This window comes from Nilaparvata lugens, chromosome 6 (genome assembly GCF_014356525.2).
Source record: "Nilaparvata lugens isolate BPH chromosome 6, ASM1435652v1, whole genome shotgun sequence".
Classification (NCBI taxonomy): domain Eukaryota; kingdom Metazoa; phylum Arthropoda; class Insecta; order Hemiptera; family Delphacidae; genus Nilaparvata; species Nilaparvata lugens.
The window spans coordinates 5,693,560-5,714,043 of record NC_052509.1 but is presented as its reverse complement, the minus strand read 5'-3'; the positions used below and the strand labels follow the sequence as shown (position 1 = coordinate 5,714,043).

The 20,484-nt window shown below is 35.2% G+C and overlaps 1 protein-coding gene across 23 annotated transcripts in view; it reads right to left on the bottom strand.

Annotated features, from left to right (window-relative positions):
• The window catches only part of LOC111053621 (glucose transporter type 1), a 220,459-nt gene extending 202,186 nt beyond the window's left edge, over window positions 1-18,273 (bottom strand). For 22 of the 23 annotated variants that reach the window (XR_005571519.1, XR_005571520.1, XM_039429993.1 and 19 more), the window contains exons 1-2: window positions 18,032-18,273; window positions 17,111-17,160 (exon numbers count right to left, since the gene is read on the bottom strand). The gene's annotated coding sequence lies outside the window, so the exon portion shown is untranslated. Of the gene's footprint in view, window positions 1-13,917; window positions 14,140-17,110; window positions 17,161-18,031 lie in introns of those variants that run through there. The other variant, XM_039429994.1, reaches the window with a different exon arrangement.
• Window positions 18,274-20,484: the final 2,211 nt, after the last annotated feature.

Genomic DNA, 20,484 nt, shown 5'->3' with positions numbered 1-20,484 from the left:
ATCTATCAATTGTTCAATTATTATTATAGTATTTCTTTGAATTTCAGGAGAGGCTACTAAACTTGACATTATTTCATTGGCAATTACAGATCATAATTATAATATGATTGGGAGAAGACAACAGGCATAGCCCAAGACTGTCTTCTCCCAAATTTTTACAAATAAAAATTTCAAAAAAGAATAAGGTTAAGATTTCACTTTCACTTCAAAAAGTCCAATTTCCCCTTCAAAACTAATGACTAAACTAAAAATTTTTAATTTTGATATTTAAAAACTGATTAAAAACTAAAATATTTCACTCAAATCTCTACAAATTGGAAATTTTTGTGTGATTTTACAAAATTTTGAGAAAGAAAAGAAACACAACTTCACTATTAGCACAGCTGATTATCAATTGATTAGTGATATAATATTTCATTATTCTTTACAAAATAATATTCTTTTAATAATAATATAAAAGAATATTATTCTTTTATAAATAATTTGTACAAATTAAATCATTCTTCTACAGTTTCTATTGCACTGAATGATGACGGAAATAATACATGTTAAAGAAAATTAAAGCATGGCTATGGGCCCAGACGGATGTTGATGTTCTAAAAATTAATCCGGTTTGAAATTTTTTTTATTACTGTTTATTTGGAGTCGAGATATGTTGATTGGAAATTCATGAATCCAGTTGTTTTTCAGTTTATGTATTGTTTTTGTATGCTGCTTTATTTTTGTAAGTGTATGTTTGTACATCATTTTGCTGTACAGAGATCTACTCATGTATGTTGTCATGTTATATTTGATTTTTTACTTCTTGCTAATTATCTTGGCTTTTTCGGAATAGTAATTAAAGTTTACAGGATGCTACAGACGTCGTGCGCTAAAATGTCTGTGAACTGAACTCCAAAAAATTAATCTATGTGTCTTAAAAATTATTTAGTAATTACAGTTAATACATTACTAACAATGACTACACAACTTGTCAAAGTGATCATATTATTTCCAAAACTTAAAATGAATGTCAAATTAAATTTATGATGGAAATAAAACTAGTAGTTCTGTGAACAGTAGACCTCGCGCAGTTATAACGACGTCCCAAACCATAAGCACATCCACACTGAAACACTAACTATTTATTTGATCAGATCATGCTTACACAAGATTTAATTATCATATATAACGCTTTCCGGAATTTAGCGCGAGAAAAACAGAAGACATCTAGGCGCCCAGAAGAGCTGTTATAAGTTCTTTGCATCCTATTTAATAGTGAATAAAAATTGCATTCAATAAGCCATGCAATTTATAGTCTACACAGCTGTTAAATTTTTACCATTGAATTGCATGCGTCATGGCAAATCAGCTCGACAGCTGATTTATGATGAATAATTCTATAGTCTGATTTTCACTCTAATATTGACGTATGAAGGAGGTTCCTTTTTCCTTCTATAAGGATTAAGTTATTAACATTTTGTTAATAACTTAGGTGTAAACCCAGCTTAAAAATGCATACCTCTTTAAGGTCTTTGATTGAAACTATAGACCTTATGGAAATACAGCAATAGACTGGCTTATCCACACATCTGTGTAATTACTTGTCAGCTGATTTATGATGAATAATTTATAGTCTGATTTTTACTCCAATATTGGCGTATGAAGGATGTTCCTTTTTCCTTTTATATTATCATTGAAATGCAAAATTTCCAAAAACCTTGTATATACGTCGACGTGCAATTTAAAAAGGAACATACCTGTCAAATTTCATGAAAATCTATTACCGCGTTTCGCCGTAAATGCACAACGTATAAACATATAAACATTTAAACATTTTAACACTTAAACATTTAAACATTGAAACATTTAAACATTTAAACATTTAAACATTTAAACATTGAAACATTTAAACATTAAGAGAAATGCCAGACCGTCGACTTGAATCTTAGACCTCACTTCGCTTAGTCAATTATTTATTTATTTATGTTGATATCTATTTCAAGTTGCTGATGGGAGGGGGAAGGATTCAATGATAAAATCTAATTTCGCCAACTAGTATGAGAAATGATAAGAATTGGACAATATTTAGGACAAATTATGAGGAATGAAACTAAGTATTAATTACTAAGATGTGAACTATAAGTACTTGTTGGCAGGAGGCAGGAGCGGCGTTAGTAGGATGCGAATAACCTGGTTGAAGAATTTGAGAACATGGTTTGCATTTGCAATAAGTGTTTAGGCGTGAAACAGGTACCTTTGAGCCTATTCCTTGACATGAGACAGCGACGGATAATGGAAATGAAGATAACAAAATCACATCACTAAGATAAATATAATTCAGGATGTATGATTCGCCTACCATTGATTGATCGTTTACTATAGTGAGGTCCACGTTATAATGGAAGTAGAGAAAGATAGGAGAGCAACGTTGCCGATCCATCGTCTAGTCAATGCCATCTATAAACGGTAGCTGATACACATTTATTAATGTAATATTAACTGTTAATTCTCGTTTAAAAAAATAAATTATATTTTATTAAGCAAGAAATTTTATATGGAATTAAATAGAAAATGCATTTATTCAAATGCTAATTAATATATAATTATTATTTAACGAAAATCCCAAATTTTGCAGCATTTATTTGGGATTTTCGTTAAATAATAATTATAGGAAATTATATATTTTCAATAATTTCATAATGAATTTTCATAATTAGGATGAAATATTTTATTGATTAATTATTAAATATCGGGGACCGAGCTTCGCTCTGGAGTACAAAAGCATAAAAAATTCATTACGAAAGAAGTAATTTTAATAACATTCATACAGAAATGTACTATCTAATAACAGTAAATTGAGATTAATTCCCAGAGGAATGAAAGAATTTCCCTTAAATAGGCCCAGTTGCACAAAAGCCAGTTAAATTTTAATCCTGATTAACTTCACTTGGACCAAATCAGAGAAGACCATTTCAAAAAGATGGATCAACTGGAATTAATCAGTATTGAAAATAACCCGGCTTTCTTGCAACCGGCACTAAGTACCTGATTGAATGATTACAAAAGATCAACAGCTGAGTCATAATTTTGGGCACAGTCCCACACACATGAACTCGCTCACTCACTTCCATCACCAACAGACGACGAAATAATTATTATTAGCTGTTTTTCCAAGGATGAATAATAACTAGTAGTTCTGTGAACAGTAGACCTCACGCAGTATTCTCATCCACAAGTACCTGATTGTAACTATAGACCTTATGGAAATACAGCAATAGACTGGCTTCTCCACACATCTGTGTAATCACTTATCAGCTGATTTATGATGAATAATATTCTATAGTCTGATATTTACATGCAATTTGTAGTCAACTCGACAGCTGATTTATGATGAATAATAATTCTATAGTCTGATTTTCACTCTAATATTGAGGTATGAAGGAGGCTCCTTTTTCCTTTTATTTTATCCTTGAAATTCAAAATTTTCAAAAACCTTGTATAGACATCGTCGCGCAATTAAAAAAGGAACATACCTGTCAAATTTCATGAAAATCTATTACCGCGTTTCGCTGTAAATGCGCAACATATAAACATTTAAACATTAAGAGAAATGCCAAACCGTCGACTTGAATCTTGGACCTCACTTCGCTCGGTCGATTATCCTTTCAATGTCCTTCAGTGAGTTTTCCCTAGTGCAATCAAATCTTTTTATTATAAACCTACTATGTTCTGAATTTCGTGAGAATCGTTACAGCCGTTTGCGAGATCCGGTGATATACAAACATATAAACAGAAGTTGCTCGTTTAATAGTATAGGATTCTACATTGTTAAAGGACGATCTGGCAACAGAGCAAAGCGAGAAAGAGATAGCGCTATCCGCTTTCTTGAATGATAGACGAGGATAGCAATACCATTGCTAATCAAACACTGCCATTATAACGTGGACCTCACTATAGATGCAATTTTTACTCATTATTCCACTTCACGAATTACTAGTTGATATTTATTTTTTTGAACATCAGATATATAAAACTAGTACACATACGTGATAACTTGAAAACATTAAAAAATATAGACTGCAGTGTCGTCAAAATAAAATTCAAAAAGTGAAATACAGTTTTCATACAGCATTCATTTGAGCAAGACGTTTTCATCACCGTTGATAACTTAGCACATCAGAACGATTCAATTGGAGATGCGATGAGAACAATGAATGGCTTGGTTCATTAGTGAAGCCTTGCACTGCACAGCACACACCTAACCTAACCTAGATTAAAGAAGCGAGTCATGTTTTGGCGCGTCGCAGCAAATGAGTTTCAAAGCGCTGACAGAGCGCCTTTTCTGATTGGTGTGTGGCTCACTGAAATTTGCCTCTTCTGGTTGTTAACTCACTTTTCATCGTTAAGAGCGCGCCACTAACTCACTCACACAAGCGCAGGAACGCCAGCGAGCAGATTGTCTAAAACTTCACCCACACCCCTCTCACTCTAGCACTCAACCCCTACCTCTAAACCAAACTGAAAGTATTTTGCTGCTGTGTGGGGGTGCGAGTGAGAGAGTAAACACGTGCTAAACGACCAAGTGTGTGATTTTGACAAATATGGGGAAGTAATGAGTGTCACTCACGTGGTTTCCAAACCACCAGGTATGAGTTGATAAGATGTGATCACGTGATTTTGACAAATATGGGGAAGTAATGAGTGCCAGTCAGGTGGGTTCCGAATCACCAGGTATGTGTTGATAAGATTTGATTTTGACAAATATGGGGGAGTAATGAATGTCACTCCAATGCTGTGTTGATAAGATGGAGAGAGTAATTTTAGTAAGCGAATCCAAACAAATTGACATATTTCATTTGGATAAACATAGGCAAATAATGAGTTCAGTCTCACATACATAAGTGCAACGGAATTACTTCATAAAGAAGATATAGAATGATTCAAACGATTAATTTTGCCAAAGTTAGGCTACTCATGAGAATTTAAGAGCTCACTTAGGTCTTTAGTAGTCTTATATTTAGAATAAAATAGAATGACTTCTTCACATACGGACTAATATACTTGACCTTTCAAACAATTAAATAATGAAAGTCTGTTACACACGACACCATAGATGTTATTTTTTCCATGTATTTTTGCAACTCATTTGTGTAACATTATGTTGAACAAATTAAATGATTTATTTATTTATTACACACGACACATCTCTCACATGTTTTGCACAAGAACTAAAAACACCTATCACATAAACCTTGAGAGCTTTCACACAAACCAATATCTGTTACACATCTTTCTCACTATACCTTGCACAGAAATAAATATCTGTTTATCAGAGATTGACAATGGTGTAATAACCGAAACCGGTCTTTCTAAGTATCAATAAATCTGTGGTTTTTTGACAATTTCTTAGTCTTTTCCATTCAATATTTAAGTAAACGTCACACAAATCAAATAAAGTCCAGTTAAAAATCTTTACTATACTCCGTACAAAATTACTTCAGACTTGGAGGAATTCGCGGCACAGAGAAATGGAGGGAGATCAGCCAATTAAAGAGATGGATAGAGTCATAGGTGGAAGCGCAGTTGCCAATTTGTCGATTAGAGTCAGTCGTGTCTGTGATTGCAGAGAGGAAACTTCCTAAATTTAACATGAGCGCTTGAATACTAACTGGAAATTAGAGAACGCTGGCCGGTACACAACGGCAACATAGCCGCCGTTGTATCCCTCCCGCTGTATGCCTTCTCTGCTGCGCATGTCCATCCCAAGTAAGAAACAATTTTGTACAGAGTATAGGCTTACATTTTCCACATCAAATTCGTGCGACCTCCCACACTATCAAACCAAAATACATCATATCTTCAAAATGTGTTCCATGGCAACATATGCGGCCTTCCACATAATCAAACCAAAATCTGCCACACCTCCAAAATGAGTTCCACTGCAACATATATGACCTTCCACACAATCAAACCAAGATCTGCCACACCTTCAAAATGTTTAGCACAGCAACATACGCGAGCTTTCACACAATCAAACCAAAATCTATCGCATCTAAATTTCGATTTACCTTCATACCTGGAACCTGTGCATTCTGTATTGTATGCTAATGACGTGAGCATCTTATTGAAGTGTAGCAGTCAACAAAAATTGGAGTCTGAGTTCAAAAACGTTTTTGTTAAACTGGATAAATGGTTAACCGCTAATATGCTCAAACTGACAGAAATGTAGAATCTGTAGCCAATATAAAAGTTCTAGGAGTGGTATTGGATTCAGAAATTTCTTGGAGACCTCATTTGGAATATTTAAAGAGTAAGTTGAGATCTGTAATATTCATACTTAGAAACTTGAAAGAATTGTTGGATACAAAAACTTTGAAAGACGTGTATTTCGCAATGTTTCATTCTCTTCTGACCTACGGTATCATATTTTGGGGGAACTCGAGTCAAGTGATAGACATATTCCGTACTAGCCGTCAGGCTCGCTTCGCTCGCCATATCCGTCTAGCCAGGGGGCTCCGCCCCCTGGACCCCCGACTGGATCGTCCAAGAATGAGATCTCGCTTCGCTCGCCTGCATTTTTCATTTGAGCATTTTTATCATATGTTAGGACGATCCAGTCGGGGATCCAGACTAAACGTCTGGCTAAACAGATATGGCGAGCGAAGCGAGCCTGACTGCTAGTAATATAATATTCCCAGGATTGAAGTGGCAGTGCCCAATCAATTTTTTCGCGATAAATGCATTTAAATCTTCAACTTGGTGCCAACCTAACAGTCAACCCAACTTAATGCCAATCTGACAAAATTATTAATTTAGTTGCCAGTTAACAACTGTTTCGAAGAGGTACTCTATCTAGATTATAGTTCTATAGTAACATATGATATGGAAATTTCAATTATAATTGAGAGATTGGGAGAAGAAGAATATAAATGCTAAAAGACGAACTTTAAACCCTTAAAAACAACCCTTAGAGTTAAAATATTGCCAAAAGATTTCTTAGTGCGCCTCTAAAGGGCCAACTGAACATACCTACCAAATTTGAACGTTTTTGGTCCGGTAGATTTTTAGTTATGCGAATGAGTGAGTGAGTGAGTCAGTCAGTGAGTGAGTGCCATTTCGCTTTTATATTATATAGATGCAGAAGTGGGCGATACGAGTGATTGTTGGAGAATCCATACGTTCAAGCTGCAGACCATACTTTAAAGAGATAAAAATTCTCCCTCTTCCAAGCTTGTACATCCTAGAGACCGTATGTTTCATAGATAGGAACAAGAATAAATTCAGAACTGGCGCACATTTCCACAATTATAGAACAAGGCATAGGGAAGAGTTGCGAGATGATGCACACAGGACCACCATGTATGAGAGAGGAGTAAAGAGTGCTGGGATTCGACTGTACAATAAATTACCAGCTAACATAAGAGAAAATACAGGACGTGAATTTAGAGTATTGATGGAGGAGCAGCTTTTGAGCATTTGTGCAAACACAATTGATGAATTTGAAGCACAATACGAGATGTGTTAGGCTGCTCAGTATTACCATAGATGAAGGATAAGTAAGGTACTAAGTATAGATAAGATACTATATTATTCTTGTCTCTGGTATTACTATGTACATATTTTTATGTAGTTTTGCTATCTAAAATAATTGAAATATAACTTGATTTGAATACATATTATCGACATATCCAAATACCCCTACCGTGGGTGGTAAATTAGACAAATAAAAAAAAAATAATAATAGCATCTCCAAAATGTGTTCCATGGCAACATATACGAGCTTTCACACAATCGAACCAAAATCTGTCACACTTCCAAAATGTGTTCCATGGCAACATATGCGAGCTTTCACACAATCAAACCAAGATCTGTCACAACTCCAAAATGTTTCACACAGCATACGGGAGCTTTCACACCCATCCCGCATAAGTGACAGACGTTACATGTTACTGATCGCTCAACGTGATGTTTTATTAAAAAGTGTTGCGCGCGCACACATGTCGGTTACTTTCCAAGATGTTTTTTAGCCATTAGTCTCGCGAAAAGTTTTCAGACTTTTTGCAACGAGCACGCCTGCCGTTGACGGGTCGTCCTATTCAAGGGTCTCTATGATTTATCTCGGAACGAGTCCAACGATTTGCTCAGATGACAGCCACCAGAACTAGACTGAATTTGTAATGCTGGCCTACCAATTCCCCCCGAATAAATACATTGTAATTTAGTGAGCGGAACACTTACGAAGATAGATTCAATATGTTTTCTGAGATTTTGTAGAATTATTGTGGTAATGGAGTTGTACAAGTTGCAATGATATGCTTGATGTGGTAAGGTATACTGATGGGGGTGGAATTGTGTAAATGGAGTAATACATGTAAAACGATTAGTTCCACCTTGAAAAAAGGTCACCTTGATCCTAGATAAGAAACCTTGTATTCTGCATCAAATCAATTTATTGCCACCGACAAACATTTTACAATTTGTATCGGCCACATCAATATTATCCTATTATATTAAGCGAGCAATTTCTGTATATCTGTTTATATTTTTATATCAAGTTATTTTTATATCTGGTTATCTGGTTCCAACGGATCTCGAAAACGGCTCTAACGATATTCACGAAATTTGGAACATAGTAGGTTTATGATATAAAAATTCGATTGCACTAGGTCTCATCCTTGGGAAAACTCGCTGAACGACATTAAAAGGATAATTCATCCTTGGCTGAAACAGCTGAGACTTTCGTCGTCTGTGGATAGTAAAATGTGAACGAGTGATTCTGTGGAAAATCAAAATATCGCATCCCCGAAATTCAAAAGCTGACGTATAGCCAGCTGTAAAATATAAACACGATCATTTTTGAGAATTGTGTTCTGTTTATCAATAAATAAAAATCTGGTGTGGCGCACTCACACAACTTTCCTTGCCGTTATAAAAATTGATCAACTGACGCTAGTGTTCCCGCGCAACTCAAGTCTACTATTTAAAGATCTAAGCCAGCTGGTGACTGGACAATAACGCTGCAGACACACGAAGTCTGCTATCTTTTCATAGTGAATGATTTAATAGAATCAACAGTTGCCAATAGTTTGCAATTTAATAATCTTATTTTCTCGAACTTCAAGCTTATTTTCAATTTTAGGTGAAAATGTTACAGAACATTAATTGTAGAGATTTTCATGCTCAATCTTTTCCACTTGAATTTTTTTGTTTAAATTGTACCTGGAGCCTGATAATTGAGAATCTAAAATCAAACTTTGCATAGATGGGGCGCAGCTCCTGAAATTTTCACAGATATGGGACTTGTGGCAGTTGACAGAGCTTATCAACGACTATTCCAGGTATGAATTTGATCAAAATCGTTGGAGCCGTTTTCGAGAAAATCGCGAAAAACCCTGTTTTTGACAACATTTTCGCAATTTTAGCCGCCATCTTGAATTGTATTTGATCGAAATTGTTCGTGTCGAATCCTTATAGTGTAAGGACCTTAAGTTCCAAATTCCAAGTTATTCCGTTAATTGGGAGATGAGATATCGTGTACACAGACGCACATACACTCATACACACACACACACACACACACACACACACACACACACACACACACACACACACACACACACACACACACACACATACAGACCAATACCCAAAAACCACTTTTTTTGACTCAGGGGACCTTGAAGCGTATAGAAATTTAGAAATTGGGGTACCTTAATTTTTTTCGGAAAGCAATACTTTCCTTACCTATGGTAATAGGGCAAGGAAAGTAAAAATAACGAGCGAAGCTCGGTGCCCCGATATTAAACTATATTAGAGATCATATACATCATAAGCAATTACCTAAGAATCTGGATAGACTCCATGTTAACATTGAAATATTCATCTACACCTACACTATAAAAACAATTTATTATAAAAAAAATTCTTAATATTTTGTTTAAATTCCCTGAGCGTCAAACCTCACCATTTAGTGGTAAATGGTTATAAAACTTTATTGAAAAGGCCTTAAAACTCATATGGCTGGATTTATATTTTGTATTTGTTTTTTTTTTGTACTCATTCCTTAGATTCGATTTATTGCTTGTGTCATAAGAATGAATGTTGTCATGAGTTGAGAATAATAATGTAGGTTTGACTTTTCAAAAAGCAGACAATTAAACATAAAAATACAAGGTAAGCTAATGACTCCCAATCTAATGAACAATGATTTACAGTGAGTTAAAGGAAGGACATTACAAATTGTTCTAATAGCTCTTTTTTGTAATACAACAAATAAAGATTGAGAATGGCTGCCATTCGCCCATAATATAGTGCCGTAAAGAAGATGAGAATGAACATACTATAATAAACATTTAATAATATTTTCAAAGATACTATTTCCTTCAACTTTCTTAACATTATAGTCTATAGTAGTAGATATCTCTGATTCAAGTCATCCTGCCATACCAGATATAGGGTTGGTAATATTATTAATTGATGATTATTGTTAATAAAGATCAAATATATTATAATTACGGAGAAACAATATATATTTTACAGATAGAAATTACTGAGATATTGCAATTATTCAAATGCTAATGAATTAATTATTTAATTTATCAATTTATTTGGATTTTCGTTTAATAATAATAGTAATATATATTTTCATGACTGTGACTGAATATTTTGGTGATACATCATATTTCTACAGAGGCTATAAAAAGTGGAATTTATTAAAATATAATGAATATTTGTAAAATTATATCAAAACGTTAGTCAGCCCATTGCATTTTCGGATGATGCCCACATAAGTGTTTTGCTTTTACGTGGATAATGTAATGTATATGTGGGTGATTGACGAGATGTTCAAACGTCCATGCCAACCGGCGGGACTCGAACCCACGATCTTGGTCATGTTGCATGAGGAAATACAAGCTAATCCTATACTTTTAAACGAGCAACTTCTGTTTATATGTTTATATGTTTGTATTTCACCGGATCTCGAAAACGGCTCTAACGATTCTCACGAAATTCAGAACATAGTAGGTTTATAACATAAAGATTCGATTGCACTAGGTCTCGTCTCTGGGAAAACTTGCTGAAGAACATTAAAAGGATAATTATTATTCATCCTTGGAAAAACAGCTGATAATAATTATTTCGTCGTCTGTTGGTGATGGAAGTGAGTGAGGGAGTTCATGTGTGTGGGACTGTGTCAAAATTATGACTCAGCTGTTGAAATTTTGTAATCATTCAATCAGTTACTAAGTGCCGGTTGCAAAAGAGCCGGGTTATTTTCAATCCTGATTAATTCCAGTAGATCCATCTTTTTGAAATGGTCTTCTATGATTTGGTTCAAGTGAATTTAATCAGGATTAAAATTTAACCGGCTTTTGTGCAACTGGGCCTTTGTGAGGGAAATTTTTGCATTCCTCTGGGAATTAATCTCTATTTACTGTGATTAGATTAAACATGTCTGTATGAACGTTATGAATGTTATTATAATTTCTTCTATTGTTATAAATTTTTTATGCTTTTGTACTCCAGAGCGAAGCTCGGTCCCCGATATTATTATTGTAATGTCCTATTCTTATAACCAGCTGACTACAAATATTATTAGTTTGTATTCATGCAATAGACCCCAGGCAGCTCTAACAGACTGAGGCCCGGTCGCACAACAGCCGGTTAAATTTTAACCGTGATTAATTTCACGAGAACAAATCAGAGAAGGCGTTTTTGAAAAGACTTGTGAGGCATCTTTTCAAAAACACCTTCTCTCATTGGTTCTCGTGAAATTAATCACGGTTAAAATTTGCCCGACTGTTCTGCAACCGGCATTGAGGGTTGTAATAACGCCTTAGTCCACTCGACCAACCTGGACGGTTATATCTGCAATTCGGGAGCCAGATAGAGGATGTATAATAATGTAGCAAATATAAGATTCTAGTGATGTAAATGACAGTTATAACTATCAAAATTTGAAAAAAAAATGCAGGGCAGAATTATTTTTTTGAAAATTCATATCAACCTGAATTATTGTTAGTACATTTTATGAATCTGCAGTACTAGAAGTTATGACCAGTTGAATCTGCAATTCGGGAGCCAGATAAGGATGTATAATAATGTTGCATATATTATAAAGGATTCTAGTAACGTAAATGACAGTTATAACTATCAACATTAAAAAAACTGGAGTGCAGAATTATATTTTTGATAGTTCATATCAACCTAAATTACTGATAGTATATTTTATGAATCCGCAGTACTAGAAGTTGAAGTAGAGAGCATGCCACAAATAGATGGTTGTAATGAAGTAATTGCCCAGTTATGTTCATTTGTCCACCACACAATTATCAAACCCTTGAGTGCTTTAAAAATAATGAGTTGGTAAGTACTGTATCATTACCTAACCAAAATCGTCAATTAACCCATTGTTATCAATTTAGGAGCTAAATAATTTACAAGCTTTATCGTTCGTTTGTGTCAGTTTTGATTATTGAGTGCTTTTGTGTCAGTTTTGTGTTGAGTGAGTGTGTTTTGATTCTAAATGCTAATATTTGAATAATAATTCACTGTTTCAACAGCTTACAAGGTGCATCAATTTGCCAATATAGGTTTATAGTAAATTAGCTGTCCAGGTATGTCCACATACAATTTAAAAAGAACTATTGTGCGTTGAAGAAAATTATAAAAACGGTATTAGCACCTGAACCAAGACTGTTAGTTAATTCATTGATTTTTCGGCACCCGCCGAAAAACCTTCGGGTTTGGCAGGACCCTCAATTGTTTTGAGTTGTGAATAAAAATTTTGATTGATTGATTGTTGTTAATCTATGATTTTGGAGCCAAAACAGAGTGTAGCAAGTGCATAATACAGAGTTAAGTACAGTAGTAAATTAAAAATACATAATCACCGTGCAATTTAGAAAAACTGTGGTGCATCAAAAATAATAAGTTTATGAAATTGTACCAGCCTCTGGATGAAAATTTATAACATTTTTATGACCGCATTTTCACAGACCGCCGCGTTTCTATTGATTGGAGTGCAGGTAAAACGTAGATAGTTTATATGATAAAATTAATATCAGGGATCATAATATTTATATGATGACGTAAGAAGATGCCGATAGAGTTGTAGAGAACTAACTGCCCATATATGACCACTACTCAACTTAAAAAAAAATTAAATTAGAAATCATTAAAAAATAAAAAAGTTTCTAAATTTGTATAATAACCACTAATCAGAAATAGTTAGTTAGCCTGTAAAGCTATTTTCATTGAAAGTTAAATTCATTTACTTTAGTTAGCCTGTTATTATTGTAATAGAATACAGGGTGTAGCAAGTTGCATATAGACAGTTGTAGTGTAGTAATAGTAACCTTCCAGGTACTGTAATTATTCATAACCACAACACAATTTAATAAAAAACTGTATTGTAGCAGCCACTAAATTGAATTGTTAGCTCCCATTGGTATGCAGATACAATGATGATGATGAGCTACAAGCTATAGAGTATATCAAGGTACAATATACAGGGTGCTGTTGCAAATAGAGGATAAAGGAACAAACTGCCCAGATATGACCAGGACACGTTTTCGATATTTTTGCATGAGACTAACCCACTGAATTAAATTGATAGCCAGTAGCCTGCATTACCGGTGTGTAGATAAAATGACGATGATCTACAAGCTACATAGTATATCAAGCTAGATACAAGGTGTATCAAGTTGCAAACAGTTTGGGGTTGAAGTGAACCAATTGCCTAGCTATGACCAGTACACATTTTCGAAATTTTGGCATGAGACTCACCCACTGAATTAAATTGTTGCCCGTAACGGTGTGTAAATGAAATTATGATGAGGAGGTAAAAACTAGATATAGGGTGTATCAAGTTGCAAATAGTATAGGGTTGTCGTGAACCAGCTATGACCAGCACACATTTTCCATGAGACTAACCTGATAATAACAGCGGCAAGAAGACACAGCCATGGTCACCCGACAACAGGACACGGCGACAAGAATTCCATCCGAACCGACAAAATTCAGCTGCCAAACACCCTAACACCGAACACCGCCGGGTTCTTGCCTCTTCGTCTGTCCTCTTTGGAGCAGCAGCTCTAAGCAGCACGACACCAACACACACACAAAACAGCCGCCACACACAGAGAGCGCAGTTCGCAAAAAGCAGTCTCGGGCTACCTAGCAGCAAGCAGGCTGGAGACGCCCAAAGGCAAAGGCCTTGTGATGCGGGGAAGGGGAGGTGCGCGCGCACCTCTACAATCGATAGTAGCTCGCCGATTGGCCGCTAGAGCGCAGCACTGGCTGGAGAGGAGGAACGGGAACGGGAGGGGGAACGATAATAGGAGAGGGAGCGGCCAAACCCGGGTCAAGCAACCATACTCCCCACCTCACTCACAAACTAACTCACTCACTCACAAACTAACCCCCTCACGGCCACAGCCGACTAAACAAACTCACTCTCAGTAGTCTCAGACTGCCGCCTTACATCACCTGCCTAACCTCTGTCCCCAAAACTCCATGTCAGGCATCTAGTTGTACACTTTTGTCTGGAACTTGGGTTGGGATACTTTTCATAACGCTCATTTTTAGATGTGCTCAAATAAGGCTAGGAAAAGCAAACGAAAGTTGACAGATTAGTTGTATTCTGATTGATGTTTGGGTATTTAAAAATATAGAAAGAGCCATAGAAACGTGTAACGTGCCTGGAGCTGCACCTAAAAATATAGAAAGAGCCATAGAAACGTGTAACGTGCCTGGAGCTGCACCTAAAAATATAGAAAGAGCCATAGAAACGTGTAACGTGCTGTAGCTGCTCACACTGAACGCCACCAGCAAGTGCACGCGTTTAGTGTGAGTGTTTCCATGGCACTTTCCAGATTTTGTTTCTCATCTCTGCACTTGGTAATACATGGCTCGCGTGCACTTACACTTACATGCATCTAATGTGATCATACCCTTATGTGTAACACTATAGTCTTTGGCTATTTCTTGTTTGTATTATTAAAATGAGATGAGAGTTGATAGTACAGTACATAAACATTAAGGGCCGGTTTCCGAGCTCGGGATTTGGCTAAGTTCTAGAATTTAAACATCTGGAGTCAGAAAATTGGCTTTCCGAAACGGGGCGTAGTCGACGTTTTCATAACAATCTTTATTTTCTCATTACTAATTGGAAATGTTCTTCTTTGACGAAATTAAACGTTCTTAAATAATTCAAAATAGCTGAAACTTTACACTATTTTCTCTTTATTTTATTTTGTGCTCAATTTTCTAGTTTTTCGAAATTATTCAAACTTACTATGACAATGGCCCATATGAATAAAACCAGAGCAAATGCTCTTGAGCAAGAGCATGGAGCATAAGGTTTTGCTCATGAGCAAAAGGTAGAAGTAAAAGCATTTGCTCATTTTTATAAGAATAAGCTTTACCTTATACTCTTACCTTATGCTCCTGAACTCTGGAGCAAATGCTCACGTATTTTGAAGATTTTTCATCAGCTGATTCGCTTTTGTAGCCTTACTTTGTTTTTATAGCACACGGAAGCGCTAAATATGCAAGTAGAGGGCACCGCTTGTGTTTGCGTCGTCTGCTCTGTTTTCTATTTATGAATAGAGTTTTAGGTTAGTTGAGTTTAGAATTTTGAAATAATAGCGTGAAAAAATGTCATCTTCAGCATATTCTTATAATATCAATAGCCAGCCTTCTTATAATCGTCTACACTCTTATTTTCTTAATTAAATGCCTATTTCCTATTTTGTGATGGCTATCTTGATATCGGGTAGCTATATTTTGTATTTATTCTTTTGTAGGGATAATGGTGATATATATATCATGGTTGAATCTAGAAAGAGTTTTATAGTTCTCAACTATTGGTTGTGATCGTATCTGGTATAGTTTCCTATTCCTCATACGAATTAGTTGAGCCATTTTACTATGAGCAAAAGGTGATAAACTGCTCTACACTGGACTTACCTTTTTTGAAGCATTTGCTTCAAAAGTTGAGCAAATGCTCTAGTTTATTCATACAGTTTTGAGAATAAGCTTTTACTCTTGAGCAAATGCTCAAACTATTTTTCTGATGAGCATGAGCAAAAGGTTTTGCTCACGTTTATTCATATGAAATGAAGCAAATGCTCCATATTTTAGAAGTATAAGCAAATGCTCAACTTTATTCATTGACTACGACTACGCCCCGTTTCGGAAAGCCAATTTTCTTACTCCAGCTGTTTAAAGTCTAGAACTTAGCCAAATCACGAGCTCGGAAACCGGCTCTAAGAGTTGAACATTGAGAGAGCTAAATATATGAATTGGACAATAGAATTAGACTAGTGAGACCTGAATACTTGAGGAGGACTTGATTACTCAAGTAGAATCGAATGCTCGTGAGGGAACTGAATAACGTAGTGAGGAATGCTCAAATGAGAATTTCATTCTCTAGAAGATTTGTTAGTCTCAAGTGAATATTGTATCTGTATTTGAAAACGCGATTGAACGATTACTTAAATTATCATGTTAGTCTTGATAAAACAACTGAGACCGAAATACTCAACTATGCCTTACATGCACAAGAGACTTTAATACACAAGATTGGTCTGAAGACTAATATACGCTTTCAAGTAAAGAGTCGAACTAAAGTATGGGCAGCGTCAAATATATGATGTAGGCTCGTGTGTAGAAGCCTTTTCATATAATATTATAGGACTTCTATCAGGCAGGCAGCTGAAAAATGTATGTAATTTTGTTTTTATAACATTTTTTAGTTACGACGAAAGTATCTTTATATATTAAAAGGCTTTTGCGAAATTAATGACAGCGACTGTGAGCGTTATATTGAACCAACTGACATTCAGTTATTACCAAAACACAGGTTATTGGTCCGGTGCTTCAAACGGCAGGCCTGCTGTATTACAAACGATGATATTAACAAGCCTCAACATTTAAGAAATTGGTTCAATAATTCATATTTAGAGCCCATTGAGTAATATTGTTAGAGCCTGATTCATAGATAAGATGCCTAAGTATAGATTACTATCATATTATTAGTATAGATAAGATGACTTGACGATAATTTAGAACTAACACTAAGGTACCGGTAATGTCCGATAATTTATCTTGTTGAAATACTCACAATGAGACGATTCGAAACAGTAGTTTATGTTATCTCTTCTTCAATGTGATCTGAAAAATGAATAAGTATAATTTATAATTTGAATATAAATTTTGATTCGGGAATATTATTATACTGTAATTGATAGTTTCCATATTGATATTGAAATGACCTACCATCAAAGCAGAAAGTACCTACCAACCAAATATGCCACATTTTAAGTAAATAATCTACTAATGTAATATAATCCTTAAAGCAAGAAGAATTAAAAATATTCTTTGAAAATTGGTTAGTGGGAAGCAATGATTCTCTGATTTTGTAAATAGTAAATTAGTTTATATATCCACATGTAGCGGGACAGAAAAACAACCATACCGTACAAATTATAAATTGAATTGTATAAGCACTATAAGTAGGTACAGAAAAATTATTTTGTCTGTAGGCCTACTGTTTTATTTCCCTGAGTGTAAAACCCCAAATTAGGACTAGAAATAACTAATTTAGCATACCGTATGTTGTGTAAAAGTCATGCTTCATGAATTTCACATATATTCTGAAATTCATTAGTTACGGCACCGTAACGAAAATACGGTAGTGATTTTTATTTTTGAGGTTACAGCATAGATTCAATAGATTGTTATAGTTTTCAAAACTAATATAGTAACACATTTTTAAAGATTTCAACTGAAAAAAAAATTAATAAAGCGTTATAAATATCAGGTTTAAATTATATAAACATAATGAGTAGTTAATTGAATAAAATTACCCTACACAGATTATAGAGCAAAATAAATACGGTAAGCCAAATTAACTCTAATTACAGGTTTTATCAAAAAGAATTATTTGTAATTTCGACTTTGTATTTCAAACTAATCAGGCGTAAAAGAAAACATTAGCCAATAATAATAATAATTTGAATACATTTTTTCACCATGTTCGTACCTGCCATGCCCGAGAAGAAGCTAGCAGACGACACGATCAGTATCCTACCAATTTGTGAATCAAATAATTGTTATTAAACAGAAAAATAACTTATGCTGGATGCGAATTATGTAACTAATGTCTTGATCCGAATAGAAAAGTGCATTATTATTCGAATAATACACATTTTTGCAGTTCAAAGTAGGATAAATTACATCAAACTTTGTGAGATACAAACTTCCACTGGCCACACTGTCGGCCCAGGGCTTGCAGAAAAAACAGCTGTCTGACAGAATCCCGGATTTAGCAGACATTTCCGATAATATAGTGAATTTTAAACGTAATTATCAGATAAATACTTGATAATCAATATTTTGTCTCTAAAAGACAATTTTTTAGGATAAATAGAAGTGGAGTTATAAAATACCTCTGAATTCTCGAAGCGGTTGCCACCTTTACGCAGTCTGGCGAGCAAGTATTGAACAAAATAGGAAAGAGGCGCTTATTTTCAAATAGTTCAAAAAATATAAACAGCATTACCGGTTGTGAAAATTAGCCTTATAAATAAAATTTTCTAGTTTCTAAATATTTATTCTAGACTAGCAAGTAGCCTGGGCACGTCAAGGGACTAATCAAAGACTTGACAAACTGAAAACTTGATCTACTGAAATATTTAGGAATATAACCATCATCGGTAAATTAAGAATCAATTTGCAAAATTTCTAGTAATCAGTCCAGTATAGTTCAGACGTGATGATGCGTCATTTGTGAATTTCCTATCCCGTTCGTGTATAAACCAATTATTCTTTCCTTTGTTATATTATAGATTATCCTGTTTCAATTACCATTACAATCCAGGAAAAAAGCTACGGTACGGTAATTGAGACGGTGTCTTTTTCAATTACACAACGTTCTTTCTTAGACTATGAACACATTGGATGCACATGCGTGCAAGTGAGGTCATTCGTGAATATGAGAATTAAAATCTGGAAAGGGCCATAGGACGATGTGACTTGCCTGTAGCGGCCCATACTGAACGCCATCAGAAAGTACACGCGTTCAGTGTGTGTTCTGTTTGCCAGCATATGTCCTCAATCTCGCCATGCTTCTTGAAACTGGACTCCAGCCAATTTTTTCTGTATACTTCACGACTGCACTTCGGATTCATCAAGAGTTGTCTGGAGCTTCCTGATGTAGATACCCAAAAATTCTGATGAGGGCCATGATTGAAAAGAGGGTTTTCATGTTTGAGGACTGGCAGCACTTGGAAGAATCATTAAACATCACATTGGAGGGTATTGCAGAAGGGAGGCTCAATATGGACGACACGTTGGCGTCAATAGCTAGAAAGTTTCTTGAACAGCAGGAGATATCAAGTCAATAGACTACTTACAGGAGTCAACTCAGCCATTGGAATGAGTAGGTACATCTTCAGGAACCATGACTTCAGAGTAATCAAGTGTTTCTTCAAGGCCAGAGACGAGCTTGTGCAATTGAACAAGAATTCCTTCACACAAAGCAACAAGACGTACTCATTGTGCAACCTGGAGGAAGAAGATATGTTGCCCACTTCATTGGCAGGTGCCCGGTTCACGGTGAGTTCAGGCGACGGTACTTTGGCAGGACGCTACTCTCATGGCCACAAATGAAAAATCTTATGAATGGCGAGAACTGGCAGTTTGTTGGTGCAGATTGCTTTGATGAATGGAGATATAGACATTTTCTTATAGCTCAATTCAATCACTAATTATTCATTTATTACATTAAAAATCACAAATCATAATTATATTATAAGAAATATGATTGGGAGAAGACAACAGGCATAGCCCAAAACTGTCTTCTCCCAAATTTTTAGAAATAAAAGTTTCAAAAAAGAATGAGGTTATAATTCTCCTTATAATAATGAGGTTATAATTCTAATAGTAATATTTCTCCTTGAACGCTATTGGACTGTCTCATGATCTAAACATCATCAAAGTATTTTTATGGAATATTATAAATACAGTAATAATAAAAATGCTCATCACCCTGATGGTCATTGACCAAGAGTTAAATGCTTGAGTTTATATTGTATGTTTCTTGATTAATAAATAAAAACTATTCTATTCTATTGAGTGTGAGTGTTTCTATGGCTGTTTCCAGATTTTGTCTCTTATCTGCGCGCTTGGTCATGCATGATCTCACGCGCACTTCTACGTGCAACCAACATGATCATACCCTTACTTCCGGTGTCTTCGCCAAGGTCCATGGATCGGGGAATCGTTATGAGAATCGCTGAGATGAAAATCTGGTGTGGCGCACTCACACAACTTTCCTTGCCGTTATGAAAATTGATCACCTGACGCTTGTGTTCCCGCGCATCTCAAGACTACTATTCAAAGATTTGAGCCAGCTGGTGACAGGGCAATAACGCTGAAGACACACATGCGGTCTGCTATCTCTTCATAGTGAATGATTTAATAGAATCAACAATA